Source organism: Bos grunniens, chromosome 22 (assembly GCF_055505025.1).
Source record: "Bos grunniens cultivar Pamir isolate PY7600 chromosome 22, Bosgru_T2T1.0, whole genome shotgun sequence".
NCBI classification, from domain to species: Eukaryota; Metazoa; Chordata; class Mammalia; order Artiodactyla; family Bovidae; genus Bos; species Bos grunniens.
In genome coordinates, this window is record NC_141186.1 from 28,078,535 (window position 1) to 28,095,799 (window position 17,265).

Below are 17,265 nucleotides of genomic sequence, written 5' to 3' on the forward strand. Positions count from 1 at the left end.
CAAATCTCCCAGCCTCTTCTTGTGTCATTTCTTCTCTTTGACTAATTTTCAACCTCACTCCTTCGCTTGAAAGGACCCTCATGATTATTTGGGGCCTGTTTGTATCATCTAGGATTATCTTTTTTTAAGATCAGCTGATTAGCAATTTTAATTCTTCTGCAAATTTAATTCTCATTTGCCATATAAGCTAACGTATTCAAACTAACATATTTTCAAATTCTGAGGACAAAGACATGGACGTCTTTGGAGTAGGGGGTGCTATTCTATTTACAACATCTCTAGTTACCTTTTTTTAATCAAATGAAGAACTGTTTGAAGGTCTACATTAGCTAGAGATGACCGCAATCAACGCTAGTTGGAAAAGGTCACAGGGACCAGAAAGTAGAATTGTTAACAAGTGAGGCAAGATGTGGACATTTAACAAAGGTCTGGTAATTATCCTGGTATGTGTGACCTTAGAATTGCAAACATTGGATGCCTGTTGTAAACAAGCTTTTCAGGTTACTTTAAAGGCCACCCAGTAATTGGAGAGCATGACTTTACACCTACAGAATGAACAAGAAACCAGCTCTTCTCAGGTTATATGAATGAATACTTGTGGCTTGGGATAAAATTCTCTATTGACATCCTCTTACATGGATTTAAAAAGTCTTGAAGAAATTAGAGAGAAATGGAGCTGTCAGAAAAATGTCTTGGATGATGCAAACAGTAGCTCTGGTGGTGACAAAGACACTAGTGTTAAAGATTGTTAGGAAGAACTTCAAAAAATCATGTTTATAAAATGTGAGAGTATGAAACCAATAATTTAAACTTAACATATAGAAGCAATTTAAATATGCGTAAGGTAGTAATTTGAAAATCATAAGTCAACAAATAGTTCAGAATTTTTTTTTAAGTAGCATCATTGGAAAAAACAAATTCACTATACGCTTAAGATTGCCTAATATGTAGTATTTAGCTATAACAGAATTGAATTGGAGAGGGCAATGCCAACCCACTCCAGTATTCTTGCCTGGAGAATCCCAGGGATGGAGGAGCCTGCTGGGCTGCCGCCTATGGGGTTGCACAGAGTCAGACATGACTAAAGTGACTTAGCAGCAGCAGCAGCAGAGTTGAATTATTTTCTAGATTACCCTTCTAATTTACTTTGGGACTAGAAGAAGTGACTATAGTTAAAAAAAAACAAAAAAAACAGTTTATTTCCTTCAGATTCAATAATCAATGGTATTGCATTAGCCTTGTGAATTTCTAGTAGAGGTCTTAGGTTACAAAAGTTTCCAGTAGGATGATTAGAACCAGATTTTCTTGTCTGTTTTACCTGCTACTTCCTTAAAGTTCTGCATTATTTGATATCCAAAAGGGGGAAAAAAATACACTGCCTACTAGCACCTAAAATTAGAATTCTACTCATTAAACTCCAAGCTACTGCCCCCCCCCAATAATATCACTGTTATAATCTCTTTTCCAAGCCAAAAATTCAAAGGAAAAAGAACTTCATAAAAGGTGATTTTGTACTGCCAATTCACTTCTTGGCGCATAACTATGTGTGATTAGAGGAAAAACTTGTGGAACTGGATGTGGTAGGGTGGCAAAACCTAGAGGGATTTCCTCAAGTAATAAGGATCAGTTGCAAAGCTCAATATGGTGCATTTCTGTTTTACTAAACACTGCAATTTGTAGAGTCCACAGCTCAGTTTAAATAAAGAGAAGCAAGTGTGAATAATGTAGAAAAAGAGGAAAGGGGAAAACCATTTGAACTTTGGAGATACTCAAACTCTTGAGAATGTAGGAAGTTGCCTGCAACAGTGAGGTCTGTATATGGAAATAATTCCTCTATATTTCTGCTAAATTTGTAGTAAAGGCAATAAAATATTCATGATATATTGAATGTGATGAAATTTCTTGAGGAAAATACTAAGGAAGCTAAAATCTGCATGTCTTTGGGCATGGGGCAGACAGACTCAGTACATCTAGATGAGGAAACAGTGGGGTTTATAAGATATATAAGCAATTAAAAAGTTACAAATTTATATCTCCAGTGCCTTATAAAAATTCTTGGCTATTTTGTGGGGGAAAATAAAAATCCCTTGATTATTTATAGCTTCTTGGCAGTTATTTATTTATTTTTGAACTCTGGCATTTCAAGAGACAGAGAAGGCACCCAGAGATGTTTTCTTCCATCTACTAAGTTTGGGTCCGTTCTCAACATCAACGTATCTCAGTATTTATAAAACTTAACTTCAAGTGCCCCCATTTAAAAGAAATTTTGACTGAAGCTAGCTCAAGGGAGATTTAGATGTCAAGAACCTTACTGTTACTTTCCCACTGGAAATGACAAGACAGCTGAAAGACTGATACAGGTCTGGGCAGTTATATTTTACCATGCTTGTTGGAAAAAAAAAAAACAAACAAAAAATACCATCACATTAAGTAGACCAATTGAAAAATGAAGTTGTTGCAGGCGGATCCCTATGGAATCACTAAAATGCAGGGGGAAATATCAAACGCAGCAAATTAAATTCAAGATAATCAGCCCTGTGTCTTACCCTCTGTGGATTCTCTAATCTAGCTCTGTCTAATTGCATTCTTTGTAGGACATATTATTCCTGTTTTCCCAGTAGGAATTTTTTTTTTAATTTTTTAGTTTGAAGACTGTATAATATAATTGCTATCTCTTTATGTTATAAATGTCATGATTTTAAAAAGGAAATTTTCATGGCATATGTAATGTCAATCATCTCTCTTTGTGGGAGAATATGTCATTCATTTTGTTTAAATGGGCTTGGGGAAAATACCCTTTATTCCAAGAGCTGTAGGTTTTTAAGCATATTTTGACCTAATTTGCATGACAGTGTAGTTAGAGGAGGCTTATACATTTGGGAGTGGAATTGTGCTCTGTCCAAATGTGGCTATTTTATATTCCAATTATATCCTTCTAAATAGCCAAATAAGATTTATACAGAAACCGCTCTCCCTGCTTCTCACTCATATTCAGCGCTCTCAATTCACACATGTTGATGTTTTAATACTTGGAGACAGGTTTGAACTTCATATTTGGACAAGGTCGCTATACTTCTCCCATTCCTTTGAAGCCCAACTAATACAATAATTGCCACACCTTGGAAGCTTCCACAGGCCTCAGAACCTTGCAAGGTATATATGTTTCATGACCTGAGCCAGCCTTGCAGCTCTGATGACCTTATGTCATATTGATAAGTTAAAAACCAGAAGTGACTGAAAGGAAAGTGCTTTCGCAGAATCAAAAGCAAAAATCTATTCAGCTCTCATGGAAAAGACTTTATGCTAACTTTTTTATAACAATTAACTCCAGATCAACAGTGTAACTATTGCAGAGCTCAGGGCAATAAAAATGGTATTTGAGACATTCTGTGTAAACGCTAAACTGATGTAAGCTGTAAACTAAGGGACCTGTAAACTCCTTTTATTACACCCTCACTTATTATCTAGGAGGGGTATCCACATATCCAGTGAAATTTACCTTTTTCCTTAGGCCCTGAGCATCCCACTTACATAAATTTACATGTGTCCTCCATACTGTGACGTGAACGTAGGTTTCCTTTTCTCCTGAACCCCAAAGCCCCTTGGTAATATGGATCCATCTTTGTTTCACTCCAGAGATTCTTCTTCTTAGCTATTGATGGACACTGCATATTAGGCAATTGAACAAAGTTAAAGCAGTTTGTTAAAGGAGTGCATTCGTGTTCAGTCACTTCAGTTGTGTCTGACTCTGTGCGACCCTATGGACTGTAGCCCTCCAGGCTCCTCTATCTCTGGGATTCTCCAGGCAAGAACACTGGAGTGGGTTGCCATGCCCTCCTCCACAGGAATCGTTGGAGGCTGGTTCTTTACCCACTGAGCCTACCTGAGAAGAAGTGAAATGAAAGTCACTCAGTCGTGTCTGACTCTTCACGACCCCATGGACTGTACAGTCCTTCGACTTCTCCAGGCCAGAATACTGGAGTGGGTAGCCGTTCCCTTCTCCAGGAGATCTTCCCAACCCAGGGGTTGAACCCAGGGCTCCCACATTGCAGGCCAATTCTTTACCAACTGAGCCACCAGGGAAGCCCAAGAATACTGGAATGGGTAGCCAGTCCCTTCTCCAGCAGATCTTCCCAACCCAGGAATTGAACTGGGGTCTCCTGCATTGCAGGTGGATTCTTTACCAGCTGAGCTACCCAGGAATCCCTGCCTGAGAAGCCCTTGTTAAAGGAGAGCCTTTATGTTTGTTTGTTTGTTTTTCTTCCAATAGCATTGGCATGTTAAAAGGATATTTCTTGGCAGAAAGGGATCAGTTTCTAATGCAAATCAGTCTATCTGCAGTAGATAAGATCATTACTCACCAACTACTCACTGCTGCTTCTACCATCTCCAAGGTTAGAGTGATCTTTTCACTCTTTGACTTTGAACTTAACTTCCTCCTTTGACCTGCTTTATTTTTTTAACTTTTTTTTTCCTTTTAATTGAAGTATAGGTCACTCAGTTGTAAAGAATCCACCTGCCAATGCAGAAAACTCAGGTTCCATTTCTGGGTAGGAAAGATACCCTAGAAAAAGAAATGGCAACCCACCCAAATATTCTTGCTTGGAGAATTCCATGGACAGAGGAGTCTGGCAGGCTACCTATAGTCCATGCTGTTACAAAGAGTCGAAACACAACTGAGTGACTAACACTTTTCACTTTTCCATAATATTAAATATCTCTGTGCACAATGGCATCTTGGGCTTGGCACGAATTAAAATGTGTTAAAATAACACATTTAGCAGCGAATGAAGGTCTTATTTAGCAAGAAAATGAAGTACAGAAGTTATGTCAGCTGTTATTTTAAGCCCTGATAGCTTTTCACGCCATACCCAACCAAGATATCGTGTGTTTTTTAAAGGTTTGCATAATGAAAGTAATTGATGTGTATATAAGACCACAAAAATGCTAAGATCAATACATGATTTACATATAGAATACTGTTATTTTTACAATAGAATGATCTGTTTTCTGCCTTTACCTTCTCAGTCCCAGTATTTTAACAAACAAGCCAAATACCATCCGGGATATAAATCTTACTGAGCGGGAGGAACCTGGAAAAGTTTATCAGTGTCATGACAGTATATGAGCATTAGGACACATGAAACCCAAGCATGAAGATGCTCTATAAGAAAAAAAAATCCTTCAGTATCATGTAAATATCTCTACTTCTTAAAAATTTACTCTGTATATTAGGCTCTGGGAAGTCCTGCGATTATACTTAATACTTGTTTAATCAAAGAATTCTTTACATAAATAAGTAGATAAAATCACACGCAGCTATGATCCCTAAACAGGTTTATTGGGAATGTTATATTAGAAAAGAATAATTATATGGAAAAAATGAAGGTAAGTGTGTTCCAATATTGAGAAAATAACATAAAGTTCAATTTAACAGAGTTTCAAGTGTTTGAAGGACTGAAAACATAGAAGATTCTGATGTCCATCTCTACTGGGGAGAAAACAAATATACGTAAACTTGAACTGCAACAAAATGAAAATTATTATGCATGTAGAAAAAAGGGAAGAAGGTCATCAGAGTGAAACATTGAAACGGTTAAAGTGCTTAGTTGCAACTCAGATTTTTAGAGAATGCTGGAGTGGTTTAAGTATGATCCTCTAACAGGGAGCTTAACGAGAGAAGCTCATGTAATTCCATTTAGTCCAATAATTGCTTAGTTATCTATACTTAATGCTATTCTTATTCTGATCTATAAGCAATCTTCAAAATAAGCACTTTATGGAGCAAAGATAAAATTAAAAAATATTCAGTGTGGTCCATAAAACCAGTCTGCAACATTATCAAATATTTTAAACATGCCTTTTGTGGACATAAATGAAGGCCACCCAAATGGGAATAAGCAGAGGCTCTTTCTTTATTCAGAGTTTGCTGTAGCAAAGGGATTGGCCCCCATCACTTGCATTTGACAGAGATGCAAAGGCAGGCAGAGGAGTGGCAAGTGTTACCATGGATTAAAGGGAAGACATCCAGTGTGTCCTCATTGGAGGCTGTCAGCGTGGGGAGGGTGTAGGTGAGCTAAAAAGTTCTGTCTGCTGGGAAAACACATCCTGAGAAGGCAAGGGTGGGAACTGGGAGACCCGTTTGGCATCTACTGCAGAAATTTAGGTGGTGGTACTCTTGCCTGGAGGATCCCATGGATGGAGGAGCCTGGTAGGGTGCAGTCCATAGGGTTGCTGAGAGTCGGACACGACTGGGCGACTTCACTTTCACTTTTCACTTTCCTGCATTGGAGAAGGAAATAGCAACCCACTCCAGTGTTCTTGCCTGGAGAATCCCAGGGACGGCGGGGCCTGGTGGGCTGCCGTCTATGGGGTTGCGAAGAGTCAGACATGACTGAGCGACTTCACTTTCACTTTTCATTTTCATGCATTGGAGAAGGAAATGGCAAACCCACTCCAGTGTTCTTGCCTGGAGAATCCCAGGGACGGGGGAGCCGCCGTCTATGGGGTTGCACAGAGTCGGACACGACTGAAGTGACTTAGCAGCAGCAGCAGCAGCAGAGTGGCAGAGAAGGCGATGGCACCCCACTCCAGTACTCTTGCCTGGAAAATCCCATGGACCGAGGAGCCTGGTGGGCTGCAGTCCATGGGGTTGCGAAGAGTCAGACATGACTGAGTGACTTCACTTTCACTTTTCATTTTCATGCATTGGAGAAGGAAATGGCAAACCCACTCCAGTGTTCTTGCCTGGAGAATCCCAGGGACGGGGGAGCCGCCGTCTATGGGGTTGCACAGAGTCGGACACGACTGAAGTGACTTAGCAGCAGCAGCAGCAGCAGCAGAGTGGTAGCAGCACAGGTGATGAGTAACTAGACCTCAGTATTCTTTGAAGGTAGGGCCAGCAGAATTTGCTGGCATATTGGATTTAGAGTTTGACAAAAACAGTGACCCCATGGGTGACTGTTTTTGATCTGAGAAACTAGAAGTTTAGAGCTGAAATCAAGAGAAGTGGGAAGGTGTGTGGGTGGAGCCAGCTTGACAAGGGTGGAGATCATGAGCTCATTTAGGGACATGTTGAGTTTGAGGGTCCAAGTATTCAGGTCAAATATGAAGATCAAGAGGGCAGGTCTCAAGGACCAGAATTCAGAGTTGAATTAGTCAGCCTGAACTGCTATAACAAAATGCCACAGACTGGGTGGCTTAAACAACAGAAATTTATTTCTCATGGTTCTGGAGGCTGAAAGTTCAAAATTAAAGTGCCAACTGGTTTGGTTTCCCTTCAGGCTTCCAAATGCTACCTTTTCGCTGTGAGATCCCAAGGTCTCTCCTCCCTCCATATAGGCACATCCCAGGAGTCTCATCTTCTTCCTCCAGCATCAGTTACATTGGATTAGCATCTACCCTAGCGACCTCATTTTAACTTAATTTCCTCTTTAAAGGCCTTATCTCCACATGCAGTCATATTCTGAGGTCCTAAAAGTTACAACCTCAGCATATGAAGAGGGAAGGCTGCATAATTCAGTTCATAACAAGGGTCGATGCAGGTTTTCCAATTCCAAGTTCACTACTATTTCCCTGCAGAAAGCAGCAAAGTTAATTGCCCTAAAATGTTACCTCCTCGGTGAAGTCTTTGCACACTACCTTGTTTAAAAATTCCAACTTCCCTCCTCACTTCCTTGGGACATTAGTCATTCCTTTTACTTGCATCATTTTTTTCTTGTAGTTATAATCTTCTAAATTCATATCTATTTTTATTTAGCTTATGTATTGTTCCACTCCATCCATCCACAGGTGGCTCAGACAGTTAAAAAAAATCTGCATGTAATGCAGGAGACATGGGTTCAATTCCTGGGTGGGAAAGATCCCCTGGAGAAGGAAATGGCAACCCACTCCAGTATTCTTGCCTGGAGAATTCCATGGACAGAGAAGCCTGGTGGGCTATATAGCCCATGGGGTTGCAAAGAGTTGGACATGACTGAGCAACTAACACTTTCATCCATCAATAAGTAATCCATGAGGACAAGGGTTTTCCTGTCTTTTTTACTGCTATATCTCTGGAATATAGAGCCCCACACATCATAGGTATTCAATAAATATTTCTGACTGTGTGTATGGATGTATACATGCATAAATGAATCATCTAAATAAAATATCTTAACTCGTGTGCTGGCACTAGACAAGATTTCATTGAGCAAACCCAGCATGGAGTAACACATCTTCTGAAAACAGGTCCTCCATCTGCCCTGCCACATAAATGATCAATGCAAGAGAACAGGCCATGGTAACATCCCAGCACCCTGATGCTTCTGTTTCAGTGCCATTTCTCCCACACAGGACCAAAGCTTTCCAAACTGAAGCCTTCCAGCACAGAATTATACTCATCGTATCTCTACAGGGCAGCAATCAAACATGTGATGTCACCAAAGCAGAAACCATCAAGAAACAGGTGCTAAGACAGCAGGAGCTGATCAGCTCCTGGAATCCTGTTCTAGGGGCAGACTGCAAAACATGCCTTGGGAATGAGGCAACCTCTTGCTGCTGTGGGTGAGAGTGTGCACAATTTATAGATGCACTTCCCTAGTGGGGTTTTCTTGCACTGGAAGAGAAGTTTTAAAACAACAACCCTGAAACGACTTCTTCTGTTCTTTGGCAATCCATCTTATAGTGCAGGGTGTAAAAAGACATTACAAAGAGAGGGGAGAATGACAAACTATATGTAACAGATGGAAGAAGGGAGTGAGGGGCATATTGGAATCTTCCTATTCATCCAAGTACAGAGAAGCTGAATTATTATATTTGTAAATTACTGTTTCCTGTTTCTCTTCTGTCTGAGCTTCAGAGGGGTTAGGTCTTCAATGTGTCTTTCGAGAGGAAAGTTACAATTCACCCCTCAAAAATCTTCCTAGAATATAGAAAGTAGAAAGGACCTTAGAAGTCAATAAGGAATCAAGTGGTTTTTAAACTGCTCTATATAGAATGGAGTTAATCCTTTTTTTTCCCCCAAAAGTAAATCTTACATGTATTCTCAATGTAAACAAAGTAAAAAGGGAGCTTTTGGAAATATGTGAGGTTGCCAGCATTACTGTCAAAACCAGGAGTGGAGACTGGGAAGAAAGGGGAAAAAGTCAAATGAGAAAAAGTCAGGAGTGATACAATGATGAAAATATACCATTGCAGGTGGAGAATCATAAACTCTGCACTCAGTACATTGGTTCCAATACATTAAAAAAAAAAAAAAAATCAGACTGAAATCGAGTTGTCCAAGCTGAAATTTGGTGCAGGGGAGTCTTGAACTAGGTCCCATGAAATGATTTCCCCTTACCTTCCCCTCTAGAAACCCAAGAGGTATTTCCATAGAATATATATTTTTTAAACCCAATTCTCTTGTTCACTAGATGAGGGTACTGAAATTCAGAAAGGTACGTGATTTGCCAAGATCTCCCCAGGGGTTAATGGATGTGCTATCTAACTCCTTTCTTACATATCATCCCTGTGCACTGAGATGGTGTGGGTGCCAGTGTGCAGAAACACAGCTTTTGTTACTTTTGTACACACCAGCTTAATTGTTCTTTCAAGCACTCACTCTTCCAAGAGGCAGAGAATGCATTTCAGTCTGTTGAGGGTCATTTCAATCCGTTGATCTCTCTGAGTTGTGCCTCTAACGTTGGGAGAGAAGTGTGACATGCCAAGGAATGAAGTCAAGTGTTGTCCCCCGTCCACTCTGATATGTAATGAACAGTCCGCCTGACTGCAGAGTCTTGGAGAGGTCACTTCACCTCTGCCCTTCCTTATCCAGCCTAACCCTGGTGCTTTTCAGGTTGGCGGGCTTTCAGCCATTTTCCTGACCACCCAGAGATGAGAGAAACATTTGGTTTCTCCTGGAGCCAAATGAAACCCAGAGAAAATCTCTCTAATGAGATCCCAGTCTCAACTTCGTGGAGACCCTCTGAAGCTACCTCTTCTTAAAACTCCCCAGTAATTCTGAGGGCAAGGGGGTGGTGAGCGGCATGTCACTTCCCCAGGGAGAATCAGAGGAAGGAAGGACAGCCTTCTAAATTATTCAACTCCTCCAAATTGACCCGAGGTTTCTACTGCACCCTGGCGGTGGTGGTGGTTTAGTCGCCAGGTCATGTCCAACTCTTGCGACCCCATGGACTGTAGCCTGCCAGGCTCCTCTGTCCCTACCAAGGGGTTAATACCCAGGTCACTTCTCAGGGTCACTTAAGAAAGCTGTCCAGCTTCTGGTTGGACATAGAAAAGGTGACTCTTACCATCATTATTGTTCCAGATCTGTTGTTTAAAGGGTCAACTTTTCAGGGCTTTTGATACTCAAAAATTCATTTCTCTGCCTTTGTGTTATACTAACAGTTCTTTCAGGCCATGAGACCTCTCTAATCTTGCATCCGTGGAGAATGCCCAGAGGATGAGAAACCGTTATTAGAAATGAAAAACATATCGATTGATAAATTAAAATATGATCCCATGATGTGCACATCACATTAATAACTAACATCTGTAAACCATAGCATAATTTCCAAATTGCTTCCTGTTTAAAAGCCTTTTAATGGAATGCAATCCTTTGGAAAGCAGACCACCATGTTTCTCATCCAAATTAAGTAAGACTGTGAATATAAAACTCATTGCAGAGTGCCTGGGACTGAGTACTGTTTGAGAAATATTTGTAGTAGTAATACAAATTATTCTGATTTTTGCACGCACTCAGCACTGGTGACTAGGTTTTTAGTCATTCTCATGGACAGCCATGTACTTGCCCATCTTTGAACTCATCCTCCTTTCCTATATGAAAGGTGGCATCCCCTGGATTCTAAAATCTTTTCAAGTCTTTCTTTTTCATCTTTGTCAAGGGAAAAGTCTCCAAGATAACTGAAAACCATAGATGGGACCCATCCAGAATACTTGATTTACTACGGCCAAAAAAAAAAAGAGAGAGAAGTTAAATTGAATTGTGACTGTTAAAGCTCTCGAAAGAAAATTGCAATAATGAGCTAAAAATCAACTCTAAATATGTTACATGGAGAAAACCTTGGGCGGCACAAACAGGCAGGCAGCATTCTGCCCTTTCAAACATGTTGGTGGGTGAAGACATCTTTGATTTATTTTGTCATTTAATTTCCCTTCCGTCTCTTGGCCTTAAGCCACAGATGCTTCAAGCCTCTTGGTTGGATAATCAGAATTTTCTTTCTTTGCCCATTATTTTTCCTGTTGGCAGTGTTCCCATAATAACAGCCTGATGAAAATGTGCTTTCTCTGTGGCTCCTCACTGCCTCTGAACAATCTCTAAGGGGGTTAGGTCGCCTTTTATCAAAAAGAAGTAGGGGAAAGTTCAAATGGGTTGGAAGTCAGAGTTGGGTGATTTTCTCCCTAATTGTGTATGCATGCTCACAATAACGGAAGGCACTCTTCAAAGCTGGTCTCTTCAAAGATGTCCTAGTGCTCGAGGGGGGGTGTTTGCCAAGACCCCTGATACCTGCCAGGATTCCTCTTCCAAATGGTCACAGAAGCGGGTTGCTTGTTTCCTTTTAAGAAGCCACCCCAGAGAGAGGTTATTATCACATTGGGCTGGTTCCTATTGCTAACAGAAGACTGAGAACACCAGCTTGAACAAGATGCTTTTTTCTTGCCTGTCGTTTGGGGAAGACTCCCCATTTTTTCCTCCCACTGGTCCCTCACCCCATCAGTTGATGCCAGTGATGCAGTCTAGACTTGTTTTCTGATCTTAACCTGTTCAAATGCTCTATTTGCAAAAATTAACAGCATCTATATTGTCAGAAACAACAAAGGAACAGGACTGTGTAGTATCTTTAGTAATAGGCTTTACTGGTGTCCTGTGTACCCAGTGTATTCCTATTCCTGGTGACCCTGGAACATTTCAGTTATGCCCGGTTTTTACTCATTCCCTCAAGTAATTCACCAGGCATCACTAAACATCTTCCATGAGGTTGGCGAGTGCTAGGCCCTGTAAGTGGTCAATGAGAATTAATGCTATGAATCCTGAGTCTGAATGATAGGCTGTGTTGAAAGATCAAAGCCACTATTTCTTAACCTGTAAGCCCTGGTGTTCTTAAACTAGGTTCTTGTTAGTATCATTCCTTACTAACTCCTCAGCTTAATGATGCCTTTCTATGAATTATGTATTTTTATTTTGCCTAAGCTAGAATCTGCTTTAGTCAATACCTCACATACATAGCTGTGTCTATCAAAACTTGTGCCCTTATTCTGACAGAAAAGTAAGCATTTTGGACCACAGAAATAGAAAATTAGCCCGGTTTTTCCATTTGCTTAAATTTGTTCCTGGGGATGGAGACATCAGCCAAGAAATAAGTGGAATAAGTGAGAGCACAAAGGATGAATCGGAGGTGCTCTGTCTGAAGCTTCCAGATGCCTCAGCAGGCCTGAGATAAGCGTGAGAATCAGGGCTCTGCCAAGGACAGTGGGGAAAGCACTGATGCCAGAAAGACACCAGATGGGAGCAAGGAGACCTGAACACCAACCTGTCATTATCTAATAATGTGTGCACGCTAGCTTTCTTACATTCTTTTGGATTCTGTGATAGATTTCTGTCTGAATAAGAGGTAGGGGAATATGTGAATGCCAGGCGTCAGTCGTGTGAAGAAATTGAGAACATTGGCTCTGGCACCTTGTCTGAATTCAGATCCCAACCACTAGCCAACTTTACTAAGCTTAGGAATGTCCCCTGTGCCTTCATTCTCTCCTGTATAAAATATTGCTGTTGACGATAATACTAGCACCAGCCTCAGAAGGTTTTATATTTTGTTGGTTTTTTTTTTTTTTTTTTTTGCTGAGTATTAAGTGAGAACATAGATGCAAGGGTTTAGAACAACTCGCGATACACAGTAAACCCTGAATGACTATTAGCTACGTGGGCTATTTAGCTATATTAAATAGCTATTAGCTATATTCGAGCTGTTTATCAAATAGTCCCCAGTCCCTGCCTTGGGATAAGAGTCCACTTGAATATCATGGATCTCTGTGATTGGAAAATTTTCAGCCAATGAGTTGGGAGAAAGTGTTAGTTGCTGTCGTATCTGTCTCGTTGCAACCCTATGGACTGTAGCCCGCCAGGCTCCTCTGTCCATTAGGATTCTCCAAGCAAGAATATCGAAATGGATTGTCATTTCCTTCTCCAGGGGATCGTCCCAACCCAGGGATCAGGTCTTCTGCATTGCAGGCAGATTCTTTACTGTCTGAGCCACCAGGGAAGTCCAATGAGTTGGGAGTGAAAGAATTCAGGAAAAACATTTGGTTACCAGAGTGAGACCCTATAGAGTTCCTTTTTCCTTCTTCCAGGAAATGTTCCATTTTGTGGCAGCTTCAGCAGTCTGAATCCTGAGATGAAGATGCAAGAGCTGAGCTCCCAATCAACTGCAGTGGACATGTAAGTGAAAAACTTATCTTTACTATCTTAAGTTGCTGAGATTTGAGGTTTGTTTGTTGCTGCTGCTGCTAAGTCGCTTCAGTTGTGTCCGACTCTGTGCGACCCCATAGATGGCTTCCGGCCAGGCTCCGCCATCCCTGGGATTCTCCAGGCAAGAACATCAGAGTGGGTTGCCATTTCCTTCTCCAATGCATGAAAGTGAAAAGGGAAAGTGAAGTCGCTCAGTCATGTCCGACTCCTAGCGACCCCATGGACTGCAGCCCACCAGGCTCCTCCATCCATGGGATTTTCCAGGCAAGAGTACTGGAGTGGGTTGCCATTGCCTTCTCTGGGTTTGTTTGTTACCACAGCATAAATGAGTACATCCTGACTGATGAAACTATAACTCTGATCATCCTCATATTTAAAATATAGGGACAGAACCAAATTTTATCATAAGTGTGTTAATTACAAGTCTACTTAATTAGTTTTTTGAAAAATGGCTTTATTGAGATGTAATTTACATACCATATTGTTCACCCATTTAAAGTGTATGTTTCAGTGGTTTTTAGGATATTCACAGTTGTATGTAATCAACACCACAGTCAGTTTTAGAATGTTTTCATCACCTCACCAAGAAATCCTGTACCCTTTAACTATCACTATCTAATGCCACCTCCTCCCCACTTTGGTTGCTGTAAGAAATCATTAATCTACTTTCTATAGATTTCCATATTCTAGACATTTTATATGGATAAAATCATGAAGTACGCAGCCTTTCGTGACTGGCTTCTATCATTTAGTATGGTGTTTCCAAGATTCATCCCTTGTAGCATGTATGAACACTCGATTACTTTTTATGGTGGAGTAGTATTGTATCATATGAAGGCACCACATTTTACTTATCTGTTGGTTCATTGATGGGCATTTTTGTTGTTTCTACAGTTTGGCTATTATGAGTAATACTGGTATAAACCTTTATGTACGAGTGTTTGTGTGGACATCTGTTTTCATTTCTCTTGAGTCTATACCTCAGAGGGGAATTGCTGGGTTAAAAGATAATTCTGTTTTGTCATTTGAGGAACAGCCAAACTATTCTCAAAGTGTCTGTACCGTTTTACCATTGTGGAGTCATGCAGTATGCGTCCTTTTGTGACAGGCTAATTTCGTATATTATAATGTCTTCTAGGTTCCTCCAGGTTGTAGCCCATTTCCAGTTTCCTTCCTTTTTGAGACTAAATAATATTCCATTGCATGGATATATCATATTCTGGTTATTTGTTCATCTGTTGATGGACACTTGGGTTGATTCCAACTTTTGGTTTTGTGAATAATATTACTATGGACGGTAAGTGTATACCAGTAACTGTTCATATCTCTGTTTTCAGTTCTCTTGGTCATATACCCAGAAGTGGAATTGCTGAATCATATAATAATTCTATTAATATGTTGAATTTTTTGAGGGTGCTTTATTCAGTTTTCCAAGGTTGCTGCAACACTTTGCATTACTATCAATAATCCACAAGGGCTCCAATTTCTTCACATCCTCACCAAGATGTGTTATTTTCTATTTCTGTTTGTTTTTATAGCAGTCATCCTAATGGGTGTAAAGTAGTATTTTATTGATTTGCATTTTCTTAATGATTAGAGAGGTTAAGCATCTTTTCATGTGCTAATTGTCCATTTGTATATTTTCTTTAGATAAATATCTATTCAAGTCCTTTGCTTATTTTTAAATCAGGTTGTTTGGTTTTTGTTGTAGAAGTTTTTATGTATTTGGGCTATTAATCCTTTGTCAGAAATACGATTTGCCAATAGTTTTCTCCCATTAATAGGTTGTTTTTCATTCTGTTGATAGTCTTTCAATGCACAAAAGTTTCTATTTTTTGATGAAGTCCTGTTTAGTTTAGTTTTCTTTTCTTTGTTGGCTGTGCTTTGGTGTTATATCCAAGAAAGTAATTGAGTGTTGTGAAAATTTCCCTCACATTTTCTTGACTTTATAGTTTTCATCCTTAAATTTACATCTTTGATGCATGTTTACATCATTTTTGTGTGTGATGTAAGGGAACAGTTTTACTTTTTCACATGTGAGTATTTTTCACACATCATTCATTGAAAAGATTAGGTACTTTCTTTCACTCAGCATAGCTATTTAGTATTTGTCCATGGGAAATGTATTGCGTTTATCAATAGTTCATTTCTTATTATTGCTAACTTACATTCCATTGCTTGGATATGTAGCAATTTGTTCATTCATTCATCTACTAATGGGCCTGGAATGTTTCCAGTTTGGGGCTATTACAGAAAAAGCTGCTGTGATCATAGGTGTGTGAATATATGCTTTAATATCTGCTGGGTAAATACTTAGGAGTAGAATGGCTGGATCATCTAATAGGTGTATGTTTAACTTTTCAAGATTCTGCCAAACCATTTTCCAAGATTGCCTAATTTTACATTCTCACCAGTAGTGCGTGAGAATTCCAGTTGTCTTTTAACCACTCGCAATGGTAAGACCTTTTAAGTCATTCCTAAAGGTACATATATCACTGTGGCTTTAACTTGCCTTTCGCTAATGAATGATGTACTTATTTGTAATTATTTAATGTGCTTATTTGTCATTTGTATGTTTTCTTCTCTGAAGTGTATGTTCAGAATTTTGCCTACATTTTTTGAGAATTTTCATATATTATTTATATATTATATATTATTTATATATTTTAGATGGAAATCCTGTATTAGATATGTTGCTTTGCAGATATTTTCTCTCAGTCTGTGACTTTGTCCGTTCATTCCCTAAAGAATGTCTTTTGAAAACACTTTAATTCTAATGAGGTCTACTTGATCAGTTTGTTTTTTGTAAATCAAGGTTTTGATATTATGTCTAAGAAATGTTTGCCTACCCAAAGAACGCAAAGATTTTCTTCTAGAAATTTTGGTTTAAGTTCTTTCAGTTAATATTTGTGTATGGTAGAAGAAAAGAAATATTTCAGTGTTTTGGTATTATTTGTTGAAAAACTCTTCTTTCACCTCTGAATTTGCCTTGTATCTATGTCAAAAATCAATTGTCCTTATATGCATGGGCATGTTTCTGAAATCTCTATTCTGTGTCATTGATCTATTTGTCTAACTTGATGCTGAAATTACAATGTGTCAATTACTGTAACTTTTTAATAAGTTTAAATCAGATAGTGTGTTTCCCAACTTTGTTCTTCTTTTTCAAAGTTGTTTTGGCTATTTTAGGTCCTTTGCATTTTCGTACACATTTTAAAGTAATCTTACCAATTTCAAAAAGGCCTGCTGGGATTTTGACTAGGATTTTCAATTATCAAGAGAGTAGTATTAAAACCTTCCATTGTAGTTGTGGATCTGTCTGGTTTTCCTTGCAGTTCTGTCGTTCTTGCTTCAGTTGCTTTGAAGCTCTGTTACTAGGTGCATAAATATTTTGGATTATTTTGCCTGCTTGATAAATTGATCCCTTTATCATTATGAAGTGACCTTTATCACTGGAAATATTCTTTGCTCTGAAATCTAATTTGTCTGATATTAGCACAGCCCCCTTTGCTTCCCTTTGAAAAATGTTAGCATGGTGTATCTTTTTTACCATCTTTTAATTTCAATGTATGTGTGTTTATATACTTGAGGTGTATTTCTTGAGTTGGATCTTGCTTTTTTATCAATTTGACAATCTCTGCATTTTAAGTGGAGATTAAAGGCATTTTAACATTTGATGTGATTAAAATTTAATTTGTTCATCTTGCTGTTTATTTTCTTTATGAAATATCAGGTTTTTGTTTCCTTTCTCACATTTTCTTCCTTCTTTTGATCAAATATTTAGTTTTTAAATTGTGCCTTGCTTCTTTTATCAGCCT

The 17,265-nt window shown here is 39.2% G+C and overlaps 1 long non-coding RNA gene across 3 annotated transcripts in view; it reads left to right on the plus strand.

The window, feature by feature from the left end:
- Positions 1 to 17,265, plus strand: part of LOC147348230 (uncharacterized) — a 317,007-nt gene that overhangs the window by 282,663 nt on the left and 17,079 nt on the right. The window contains exons 9-10 of one of the 3 annotated variants that reach the window (XR_015151240.1): positions 13,330 to 13,417; positions 13,528 to 16,088. This is a non-coding gene — a long non-coding RNA (uncharacterized LOC147348230). Of the gene's footprint in view, positions 1 to 5,028; positions 5,195 to 13,329; positions 13,418 to 13,527; positions 16,089 to 17,265 lie in introns of those variants that run through there. The other 2 variants (XR_015151241.1, XR_015151242.1) reach the window with 2 other exon arrangements.